General features: G+C 35.7%; 2 protein-coding genes across 7 annotated transcripts in view; both read left to right on the top strand.

The window, feature by feature from the left end:
* The window catches only part of Nca (neurocalcin homolog), a 103,463-nt gene that overhangs the window by 49,812 nt on the left and 41,321 nt on the right, over positions 1-12,330 (top strand). The gene's annotated exons all lie outside the window — the stretch shown is intronic.
* The window catches only part of LOC117995897 (neuronal calcium sensor 2), a 101,381-nt gene that overhangs the window by 65,872 nt on the left and 23,179 nt on the right, over positions 1-12,330 (top strand). The window contains exon 1 of one of the 5 annotated variants that reach the window (XM_034983917.2): positions 7,709-7,798. The exons of the other annotated variants lie outside the window; for them this stretch is intronic. The gene's annotated coding sequence lies outside the window, so the exon portion shown is untranslated. Of the gene's footprint in view, positions 1-7,708; positions 7,799-12,330 lie in introns of those variants that run through there. 5 annotated transcript variants of the gene reach the window in all.

The following is a 12,330-nucleotide window of genomic DNA, read 5'->3' as shown; positions in this document are numbered from 1 at the left end:
CTGATTTAGACCAACTCGTGTTTGCTTTTTATTTTGACTGGTGACACCGTGTCGAAGCCGTGGTTTTGTCGTTACAAATGTGCGCAAGGGCTTGGCACACTGCAGCTTGAATTACTTCCCTTCCACACCACAATCTTCCTTTCCACAACTTTCCTTTAACCAAGCCGGGCACAGGCACTGCCAGTTAGCAAAGGCACGTCTCAAACAATTTAGTGGAAACGTTTATCAGATTATAATATATCTATTATCTATATTTAGACTGTAGGCATCTTGGATGTAGGCATAGCCTATATTTGAGAACGGTTTCTGACGCTCGTCTCGTCGGTGTTTTGTCCCTTGTCAAAGGGGTTGACGCAACGCGCCCATGTCTACTTTGTCACTCCCTGTTCAAAGGTCTATTTCAATGCTTAATAACATTAGTTTAATTTTGCAGCCTATTGTTAGAGAGGTATGACTGAAACTTATTTGTTACTTACAAGATGCTTGCAGGATCAATCGTCAAAATTACATTCATTGATTCATAGTATTTCTTATTTTATTTTATTTCTTATTGGAAAATCAACAGCGAAATATTAAAATACGTTTCAGATTTACAGATTTTCTCGAAAAAATTAAGAAACAAGACGATAGTTTTTCAACGTGACATTTATTATCCTTTTTGTATATCGGAACAATGTGAGCTTCTTTCCACTTAGACGGAAAGGATTCTTCTGCTATTGGCCTATTGAAAATAATACTTATAGAGGTGTAATGAGAGCCTTACATGCGTGCCTAATAAAGTAAGATGATATGTTGTTACTTACCGTGCTTTTAGTGTTGTATCGAGCTGACCTATAGTTTTTAAAATTTCGTTAATATCAAGTAGGTACCATTGTATTCTTTTTGATAGTCACTAGTTGGTTTTGTAGGCTTTTTTAGTGGTGATAATTAATAACGTAAACTTAAAACCAAAGTTACGAGAGTTCCAAACGCGCCCAGGTCTGAGAAGAGTCCTCAACAAACTCAGCCGGGTATTCTTTTTCATTTATTAATATATTACGTTGCAAAGAGCGAACTGCAAACAGATGCTCATGACGTACGTAGGAAGATTGTATTTTTCGATCACCTACAACGAGGATCTCTCTACGAGTTTCCACGGTTGAAGCTCGAAGGCAAGGTAGCCGGAAAAAGGCCACCTGGCCTTTAAAGAAGTAGTTCGTAGTAGGAGTAGGCCTGACATAAGTACTTGAAAAGTGAAGAAAATTGCGCAAGACCAAACCTTCAATTAGAAGATGGCGCCGCATGATGACGGGATATTTTGTATATTCATGTAATCCACTGTGTAAAGTAGGCGTTTTTACCTATATTTTATTGTGATTTATATTTGATGTAGCGGGGTGCAGACGCGGATTATCACCCAAAGATGGCGGCGAAGCGTTAAAAGGTTTACTTTAACGGCCGCCGTGAAATTTAACGATGGTATTAATATACATTTTATGTCTCAGGGTACCTACTCGATGAGCATGTCGTGTGACTTATATAAATGATGTCTCATGCTATAGATGTGACATATCATCATCATGATCAACCTATCGCTAGCTCACTACAGAGCATACACTAGTGGAGTATATTACTTGAATCTGTAGGAGTTTATGGTTAGCCCGCTAGTGATTTCCATATATTCTTACCTATCTGATCAATTCAGCAAAAAGTACAATCCGATGATTTTAAATTGGTTGCTTACTTAACGAACAAGAGACTCAATATTTTTCATACATACATTATAATATAAAAGGAAAATCTGACTGACTGATTGATTGATCTATCAACGCACAGCTCAAACTACTAAACGGATCGGGCTGAAATTTGGCATGTAGATAGCTATTATGACGTAGGGATCCGCTAAGAAAGGATTTTTGAATTTCAGACAGACAAATACAAAAATACAACAACAACAGGAAAAGTAGGGGGTTGAAAAGTTCACGTGGACCAAGTCGCGGGATTAAGCTAGTACAGTATAAAATATATATGCTCTCGTTTTTTTATTTATATTTGTATTAGGTAGAGTTGACAAAATCTGAAAATTTAAAAAACGGTCAAGTGCGAGGCGGGCGTTGCTCTTTTAGGGTTCTGTACATAATTATTAACATAATTTTTTGGGTGTACTATGAAATATTTATTTTCCAAGCTAGAACATCGCAATAAACCGTGAAAGAAAAACCCTAAAAAATGTTCATTTGTTTTGTTCACTTACAAACTATTTTATAAATCGTTGTTTTTAGTATTTCTTGTTTAAATATTGTATATTTTACATAATATGTCGAAATTTCATATGTCTAACTAGTTTAGTTTTTGAGATAGCCCCCGTCACAAAAGTGAACTAAAAATGACAACTTTGAGGACCCCATTTCCTTATTTTTTAAGATAAAAATATATGAAATATATATTCGTACTTTATTCAATGAGCTCTAAACAATGTGATACCCTACACGCTAGGGTAAGAAACCATTTTTTTTTGCTTCTTTTTCATGAATGAAAAATGGGGGAGCTCCCCGAAAATAATTTTATTGAATATCTATTTAAATATTTGGTTTCGGGTCAACCTTTTACATCAAATACCAAAATTTCAGGTATATAACTCATTTATTTATTCTATGAGCTAAAGACCTGTGAAACGCGGACAGCAGAGTTACATTAATAGATTAATAGGTTTTACCCTTTGGGTACGGAACCCTAAAAAGAGTTTCCCCTGAAGGGTCCTAACTTTCACCGAATGAACAAATAGATTTTGGTTGGCAATACAATACATAACGTACTTATTTCAAATAATGTACTTTGAAATTAATATCGTACTTATTTATTTTGTGGTCTGTAAACCTCTCTCCAATATTAGCTCATACATTTCTCGCGAAGACCATTATTTACCCAACTACGGGAGGATTAATGCTTAGCAGCTATGTGTGTGTGTTTGTATTCATTTTTGCAGTTTCTGTATATTTGCCAAACCCTTTATACTTTAATAAATAGTTACAGTTTAAGGGTGTCAGGCAGGGAGTTGCCACGATACTATCTGGCAATGCCTGCCGTGATTTCTAATACTGCTCCGAAGAAAATATAAAAAATTACACTTTATACTTTGACGTAAAATTATTTACACCGTTATTACCTGGTAAAGCCACCATGATCCAAACTTCACAGTCGCTGATCGTTCCTCCCTGTGTTGGGAACAATAAGCAGAGAAACTTCCGGCTTTTATAAAATAACAAAGGTCTGGCACGCGTTCGCTCTTAGTCCATATGTATTACAGTGCCACCATAGTGTCACCAACTTACCTGGGCAGGTGACAGCTTCGCTAGTGAAGAAATTGGTATTGCTAATCCAATAAAACGGTATTAATTTTTTTCAACGTAGCGAATATAAATAATAATAATAATAAAAATAATAATAAATAAATGAGAGTATAATAATAAAAAATATATTTATTTAAGAAAAAATATTTACAGGTTACACAAATTCAGGTATAATCATAAACTCGAAGCTTGAGTTTTTCCGTATACCGAAGCCGTTAACATTAGGTATCTACACGTCACACATATCTAATTAAAAGCTAAATAACAATTACTTATAAACTAACTACATTCAACCAAATGTACGAAGATTCAATATAGCTGAATTATATTGCAAACAATTTAATTTATCATGGTCTTGTTCAAAAGCAATATTCTGATTGAACTTTACCTGACTTCAAACAAATAATACAGTTGGTGTATCTGAACATTACATTTGTCCATTCAATCGCGTAGGTAATTGCTTCTGTGGCTACCTGTGATAAAACAAATTAATTATTTTAACTAAGTGAAGCGCATTTGTGAGCTTGGTCTTGTGTTGTAATTGTGTAATTGACCAAAAATCGAAAATTGCGAGTAAAGTTTCAAACGGTATTTTCATTTGGTCGTTTTGCAGAGTTTAAAATGGAAAGATTTTTTATTACAATATAAACTTTGACGAGTACTTTGAATAATTGTACCACTGGTTCGGAATGCTATTCATACTGAATACTGGATAATATCATACTGGATACAGAAGTATTTTTCAACCCTGAAGCAGGCACGTGATTTACTTTATTTTATTTTATTTTACCTATCAAACAATAAATTTAAAAAGGAATTAAGAAACTATCATCGTAAAACAAAAAAAAAAAAAGAAGTAGCTAACATCTAAATATGCATGCAATCATACACTCCCAGTTACACACACACACACATACACACACGCTCACACACACACACACACACACAAGCACACACACACGCATACACACACACACACACACAATCATACACACACTGTTGTAATTTTATTTTATTATTGTATATACCTACATTTATTCTAACTCTATTCCGTTAAAATAGTTTAATTATAATTTTAAGTAATCTCTTTTGGCCTTCTGTTATACCTAGATTTAAATTTAAATAATAATTATATATTTACGTTGTTGATTACTTTCAAATAAACAAAATAAAAAAAAATAAAAAAATACTGTTGTTACAGTATGGCTTTAATATTCTCAAACTGTCGGAGCAAGTCTTCAGACTTCTGGATAGTTTAAGTTTGCTAGTTACTCCATCGACTCAGGGTTGCAGCGGCTAGGTCGTTTAAGTTTTATTTTGAGAGCCTTTCAGATTGGGTTTACTGTTGTAATCCGCGCGCCTATTTCATAGTCCAGAGGATTTAAAAATATTCAATCTCAACTTCGGAAAAATTCTCGGAAAGCTGGATTATGATTATTAATCTAAATAGTGTGGCTAATTCTATTGTACACAATCTCTAAACTAAACAAAAATAGCACGTCTAAATCTATTGCTATCCCTTTCATAATGTTGCTTGCGGAAAAGCATAGCACAAGATTTAGACCTGTTAATTTAGTTTAGTTTAGAGATTTTGCACAAGAGAATCGGCCCCATTGTTGTTCTAAACAAAAGGTCAAAGTCCCCATCGATCTGAGTGCCGCTAAAAATTTAAAGATCACCACAAATGCTTTTTCGTAAATATCTCAGTAATGGTCACGTTTGTAGGAAGAAAAAGATTGTGTTTGCAGATTAGATAGATAGATGGTAGATCTATGAAAGTGTTGAAAGTTGAAGTCTATCTTATTGTATTTTTATTATCTTTTTTTAATGAAAATATTACAATAAAACTTAAAGCCTAGCCTAATCTAATTACTATACAAATCATGCCCGCGTGGAATGGTGCCAAGAGTACTGTCTAAATTCGCGCTGGACAGCCAGGCTGATCCGTTGGGCAAAAATGAGCCAGCCCTTCTGTCACCAGATGAGGCTATTAATCGCGGAGAAATGTTTCGTAATTTTTTTAAGCACTAAGACTCCATGGCCCCAGGGTCTCCACGGCAAACGGAAGTCTTTCTTACATAAGTTGTCATAAAGACAGCTCGCACTGTAAATACTTTTAAACTCGTTATATTTTTTCAGAGTGCTTCAGTGGCTTAAATAACTAGGTATATATTCAACGTAGGTATGATCCGAACCCGGAAGCCCATTTCGTCAATGGAGACTTCAGTTTCTATAACGTAACCGCATTGACGATGACGCGGGGGCGGGGAGTATACACGTCATTGCTCCGCGGAGTTCGCTCATCACTGTTTCATGTACCTACCTACATCAGAATTTTAAAAATTCTTTTGAAAATTTTCTATATAGGTATTCGATTTCATAAGCTGCCGTATCTCGAGGGATTTTTATTAAATTCCGCATCTCGCTACTGAACCACTACCTAGATTGGCGGTTATAACAAAACGAGCGTGTTGTATACCTGTTTTTGATTTATTGAATTTTACTGCGGCGTATCTCCGAAAACTCCACTATAACGAAAAAGTGTGAAAGAAGTAGTTTGCCATTTTAAAAATACCTAAATATAACATGATATTTGTAATATCGTCAAAGTCAAGTCAGTCAAAGTCAAATCAGACAAAATAAATTCAACTGTAAACATTTAAAAGTCTATAAAATAATATTAATGAAATAATGATAAATTGAGCTGAGAATTCACTGAATTGATACATTCAATGTATCAGTCAGAAAGGCCTTAAAATAATGGCGAATTGCCAATAAAGTATGACGTGTCGATTTTAGTAAGTATAGGCATTTGGTAAGTGTAGGTTACAAATACGGCCTATAGCTATGGCTATAGCAATATGGGTTATGGCTGGCTATGGTGTATTTCGATTCGGATACTGTTTATTTTCTGTTTTGATTCCTCTATAGCTGATATCATGACTCCCTTTTAAGTTTTCAAATATCGAAAACAAGTGAATAAAACTCTTGATACTCGTATACATCTCGTATAATATTATACCAGTAATACTCTGGATTAGTAGGAGGAGGATGAATAAGAAGAGAAGAACTTAGAAGAAAGATGTGTTAGATTATTATTACTATTCATTTTCACCTGTAATTGACAACCGTACTGTTAGTGTATTTGAATTTTTTATGGTCTTACATGTATGGAAGTTGTTGGTGAAAAATAAATAAATAAAAATAACTTTAAAATTCTCGAATGATGAATATTAGCTTTTTTGCCGTTTTTCTGGATAAATGGTTTCGTAATTCCTTATCTCTCGACATATTAAAGGTTTTAGACTGTGTACGAGTTTGTCATGGCACTCTTTTTTGTCGTAAGATCGTAAAGCTTTTGACCTTAAATTGAAAGTCCTAATCCTAGTTCTAAAGAAACTTTATTAAAGCGTTTTTTAAGCTTTTATTTAGAAAAAAATCTCTGGATCTATTACAGGTTACAGGTTTTAGAAAAAAACCACTGAATCTATTACATTCAGTGTCCACAGTGTGATTGTGATATGGCCACCGTAATCAAATCCCGATATACGAATGTCTACTAAATATTGCAACTGTGTATCTGATTTATCTGAATGAGAGGCCATTTCGGGTGATCGTTGACGGCTGCTTATCTGACCTAATGGCTGTAACTGCCGGTGCTGCTCAAGGGTCTGGTCTCTCTGCAACACTGTTCCTGTTGCACATCAACGATTCCCTTAAATCTGGTAATCTGGCACGATAAGGACATTACTGTTACGGAGAGATACATGTCAAGTTCACGAACCAGTGCTACCGAGATCTTTGAGCTGCTATTGTCTTGGTGGATCGCAGTAACTTGACTGACTTTGTGTATTTTCGTCAAACCTTAATACCACCAAAACACAAACGTGTTTAGCGCAAAAAGAAGCTCTTTCACCTTAGCTCTTCGAATGGATTTATTATTTCCATCTGCTTCTGTTGGTAGACAATTTTGTGTTTGTGTAGCATTTGCACAAATAGAACTCCTAGTGACTCAGATCATCATTTTAGTGGTCACTCAATTGCTCTCGGTGTTGCCCATAACTATTATCGCCATCCGCCATAGTCCTTCAGCTATCATATTATGCATATATTATGTAATGAAAGATTTAACCAGTGGTTTGCTTAGCTAACTCAATAATCATTACTAAATGAAACTCATTTGACATTGGTTGGTTCTACATTGCTGCTTCACACAGCGATATAAAAGTAATGTTTCGTAGCAAACCTTCAATGGAATAATAAATGTTAAATGTGATTGGTCATTTTCATTCCGTGATGATCACTAAGCTTGCGAATCACCCCGTTGGTCGCCGTATGCGTGCGCAAGGTGCTGTCAGCACTTCAGCAGTTAAACAAGAGCTATCTGTGAGAGTGGACGTTCTGTGTAACATACGTGTGCATTCTAGTCCGGAAGAATTGGTTGTAGTGTGCAGGATAAGACCCTTCAGGTATTTAAGCAGTAGCGGTCTTACCACAAAAATTTAATCAAGCATTAAACGCGTGTTTATAATAAAACTGGCAGTTTTTTCATGAAAAACTATCAAAATTACCATGAAATCATCAGTTGAGTTCAACTGATGATTTCATGCTTAACTTTTTTTGTCGTAAGATCGTTTAGGTTTTGATCCTAAATTGAAAGCCGTCATCTAAGATTGAAAGGTAGTTTTGAAGTTGAGACTATTGAAGCATTTTTTTTAGCTTTTATATTATAAATATGGGTTCAGAAAAAAAACACTGAAAGTGTTCATAGTGTAGATTGATATCAACACGGTGAGCTTTATCAAAATACGCTTTTATCCGGAATGCTATTCTGGATAAAAGCGTCAAGAATAATAGGATTAATATTTCGCAGATTGACGCATCAGTTTTTATTTAACTAGCTGACCCGCCCTGGCGTCGTTCGGATGGAATTTAGATGACCGGCGTGGAGGTACAATTTTCAAAAATCCTGAAACCCTCACTTGTAACTGTAAACTCAAATACCAATTAATACTCGAACACTATCGGACTTTCATACAACCTTTCATCCCCTATTAAACCCTCTTGAATGTAGAATTTTCAAAAATCGTGAAATATACATATATATTTTTTTGAAACGAAAGCCTAAGTACCAATTTTCATCGATGTAACTTTAAAAATGACGAACTTTTATACAAACATTCATCCCTTAACCTATACCTTTAACCAATTCCCCTAACCCCTCCTTTCAACTCTCAATCGAAATATCCCCCTTAGGGGTTGAAATTTCAAAAATCCTTTCTTAGTAGCTCCGTACTGCCTACGTTATAAAATGATCCTACTTATGTCAAAACTAGCTAATGCTCGCGACTTCGTCCGCGTGGACTACACAAATTTCGAACCCCTATTTTACCCGCTTAGGGGCTGAAATTTCAAAAATCCTTCCTTAGCGGATGCCTACCTCCATAACAACTATCTGCACGCCAAATTTCAGCCCGATCTGTCCAGTAGTTTGAGCTGTGCGTCGATAGATCAGTCAGTCAGTCACCTTTTCCTTTTATATATTTAGATGACAGTTTTCTAACCTCAGCTGTTTAGGCTGCATGTTCATAGATCAGTATGTCAGTCAGGACAAGTCTTTTTATATATAGCACAGCCTAAACTCGGGGTTAGAATCTTGAAATTTTGACGGTGGATTTCCTTTATAACGGCGGCACTCACTAAGAAAGGATTTTTGGAAAGCCTACCCCTAAGAGGCTTAATAAAAAAGTAAATTAAAAATTTGTCATGAAAATCCGTGATTTTTAAAGTTATATCCATGAAAATTGGTATTTCGTATTTTTAAAATGAAGGAATATGTGTTTCAAGATTTTTGGAAACTACCCCCTCACGATTTCCAAAAATATCACACAAGCAAAGCCGGGGCGGGGGAAAATCATTGGACAGCTGCTTCCTCTTGGTAACTCATTTCTTAAAAGACAAGTTTAAACTACTACAATATTACCTATAGTAAGTACGCGACAGGTTGAAATGGTATTCGTGGTAAGAGGCGGGGGGACGCCCCGCTCACCCGCACGTCACCCGTGCTCGCCCACAACGGGTTAGCGCGGAGCTGTGCCATCTCGACCTGTCGCGTACTACAGGTAGCTAGCATACAACTACTTTTTTGGCATCCTGAATACAATACTAACATTCTTGACCCGCAAAGGAATCGAACCATACATATAGACATTAAACTTACTCGTACTTCCCAAAATAAGTAAGAAAACAAACCCTGTAGTTAGTAGGTGTGCTTCTACATATTTCTGCATTCAGCGATCATTGGTATTTGGAATTCATAGAATCTTTTCTATAATCTGACGCACATAGAAAAATATACATACTCGATATATCTGAGACGCATACTTTAAATTTGTTTCATAAGTAATTCAGTTTATGATATGACTTAAAAACATAACATAGGTACATCAAATGTTGAAAAAACTGGTCAGATGCGAGTCTTATTAACACGTATAAGGTAGAGTTCCGTACCCAATTAAAAAAAAATACAGTTTCTTTTACCAAAACTGCTGAAAAAAATTGGGGTTTTATTCTCTATTTAGAAAAGTATCACTCGAGGGAATTAACGAAACTTTTTTTGACAGATTTTTTTATTCAGATACAGGTTAGCCCTTGACCTCACCTGGTAGTAAGTGATGATGCAGTCTAAGACGGACCTAACCTGGAAGGTGTATGGTACTTTTTATTAAACCAATGCCCCTTTTGATGATGATGATTGATGCTTTTCATGTTCAGGAAGTTCTTAAAAAAAAATTCACCAACCGATAGATATCCACTGCTTGACATAGGTCTCTTGTAGGCACTTCCACATGCCACGGTCTGGCGCTGCATGAATCCAGCGGCTTTGCGGGGACAGAGTCTTCTAACGCTGCACTTTCGTATGCGAAGCCGCCATTCTAGCACCAAATTTTTTTTTATTTTTTAAATCCATACTTCCATACTAATTTTATAAACGTGAAAGTGTGTCTGTCTGTCGTCTGCCTGCTAGCTTTTCACGGCCCAGTAGTTTAACAGATTTTGATGAAATTTGGTACAGAGTTAGCTTATATCCCGGGGAAGGACATAGGCTACTTTTTGTCCCGGAAAATAAAAGAGTTCCCACGGGATTTTTAAAAACTTAAATCGGTTGCAGGCATCATCTAGTTTTAAATATGTCTACTACCGATAATAGCTTCCTTAATCTTTACTAAATTTCAACATTGCGCTCTTATAGTTTATTTTGAAAATGACTGTGACACACAGATATACACGGGACTGGACGAAACTGGTTGACGAAGAAGCCTCAAAAGTCACACAACTAGGTACCTTAACAGTAAACTCCACCGGTAATACCTATAACTGAACAAAGGATATTTTATGGCTTCATTACGAAGTTTCCCCAAAACTTGAAAAAATTTCAAAAGCTGTCGTTATAAGAGAGGGGGAGGGGGGGATTGGGTGGTGATAATAATAAAAATCAGTTTCAAATGGGCTACGCCAGAAGACTCGCTCTGTCGCCCCTTCATTCTGCTCACTCTCTCTACTCTCTTCAATCAGGACCTCCTTCGAGCTTCTGGCTCCGCGCTTTGCATAAACACTCTAGGGGTAAGACTATGTATTATATTTGCTGCCTTTATTATTCTGCCGTTTCTATATTTCAATGAAACCTAACTTTAGCTGCCTATTTAATTTATTTGTCGCAGAAAATTAATCGTGCCAGTTTATTTTATTAGGTAGTAGGTACAATTATTTAATCACTGCTTAAGTTTTTAGTTGCGGGCAAAATAATTTCCCTTTTTTAACTAGTGTTATTTTTTTGCAAGAAGTCTACCACATTAAGTAAAAATATGAAAACAATAAAAATAAAATACGTATTGATAAAATGTTGTAGCGTCAGCAACAAAGCTAGGTTTGCACCTGTCCACAATCGCTTGTACTGGCGGGTGAAAACCTAGCTTTGTTGCTGACTGTACATGCAAACACTAGATCATTAGCTGCAACATTGTTCGCGGGCTAACGTGGGAGTAATTAATTAATCGCTTTAATCGCCTTAACCGATCAAGCAGTAGCGCTCGCTACTTACTTGCTGATAAGTATTTATGGTGATTTATGTGGTGTTTAAAAATGAGTATACACTAACTGATGTCTTCGTCCGTTTGGGTTCAGGTTTTTAAATATCCCATGGGAACTCATTGATTTCCCGAGATAAAAAGTAGCTTATGTCACTCTTCAGATTTTTAATTATACCCATACCCCATGCAAAAAAACACGTCAATGCGTTGCTCCGTTGCGACGTGATATACGGCAAATCAACAAACCAATAAACCAACAAACAAACACACTTTCGCATTAAGGGTATTGATTTGTATGCAGCTTATATCATAGTAAACAACTACTGAGGTTTTTTCAATTTGCCAGTTATCTATAAAGTAAATCAAATAAAAAAGAGATTTCTCCGCCGAGCTTCATTTGAAGATGGCACTACATGATGATGACAAACTCAAGCGGTTAATGTCGAAAAATAAAGTTAATGTTTGAGGTTAATATTAAGATTAAAATGGCGGTTCCTAGTCTGTTTTCAGGCGGGTATCGAGGTTGTTAATTGGCGGCTTTACGTATTATAGTAGGTGATAGTAGTCTTCACTACCAAAGATAACTCATGAGTCATTACAGCTATATTATACACTCGGCGTCAAAAAAATCGCACCTTTCAAAAAATCTACTTCAAACAATTTTAAACCTTATTTGACATCAATAATGAGGGTCATGTTGGGTATCATTTGAAAGGGGATGAAATGGAGAGCACAAAAACAATTCAATTAATTATTTTTCTTTTATTGGAACAGCACAAAAAAAGAAGTTTATGAAACAGTAAAAATCCTTAATTAAGCCTTAATTTAAAACAGATTAATTATACAAAAAAGAATACAAAAATGATCTTAAAAATAATCTAAAATCTAGTGTTACCCCCCCTTGCCCTGAT

This window comes from Maniola hyperantus, chromosome Z, assembly GCF_902806685.2.
Source record: "Maniola hyperantus chromosome Z, iAphHyp1.2, whole genome shotgun sequence".
Taxonomy (NCBI): Eukaryota; Metazoa; Arthropoda; class Insecta; order Lepidoptera; family Nymphalidae; genus Maniola; species Maniola hyperantus.
This window is presented reverse-complemented; position numbering and strand designations above follow the sequence as displayed.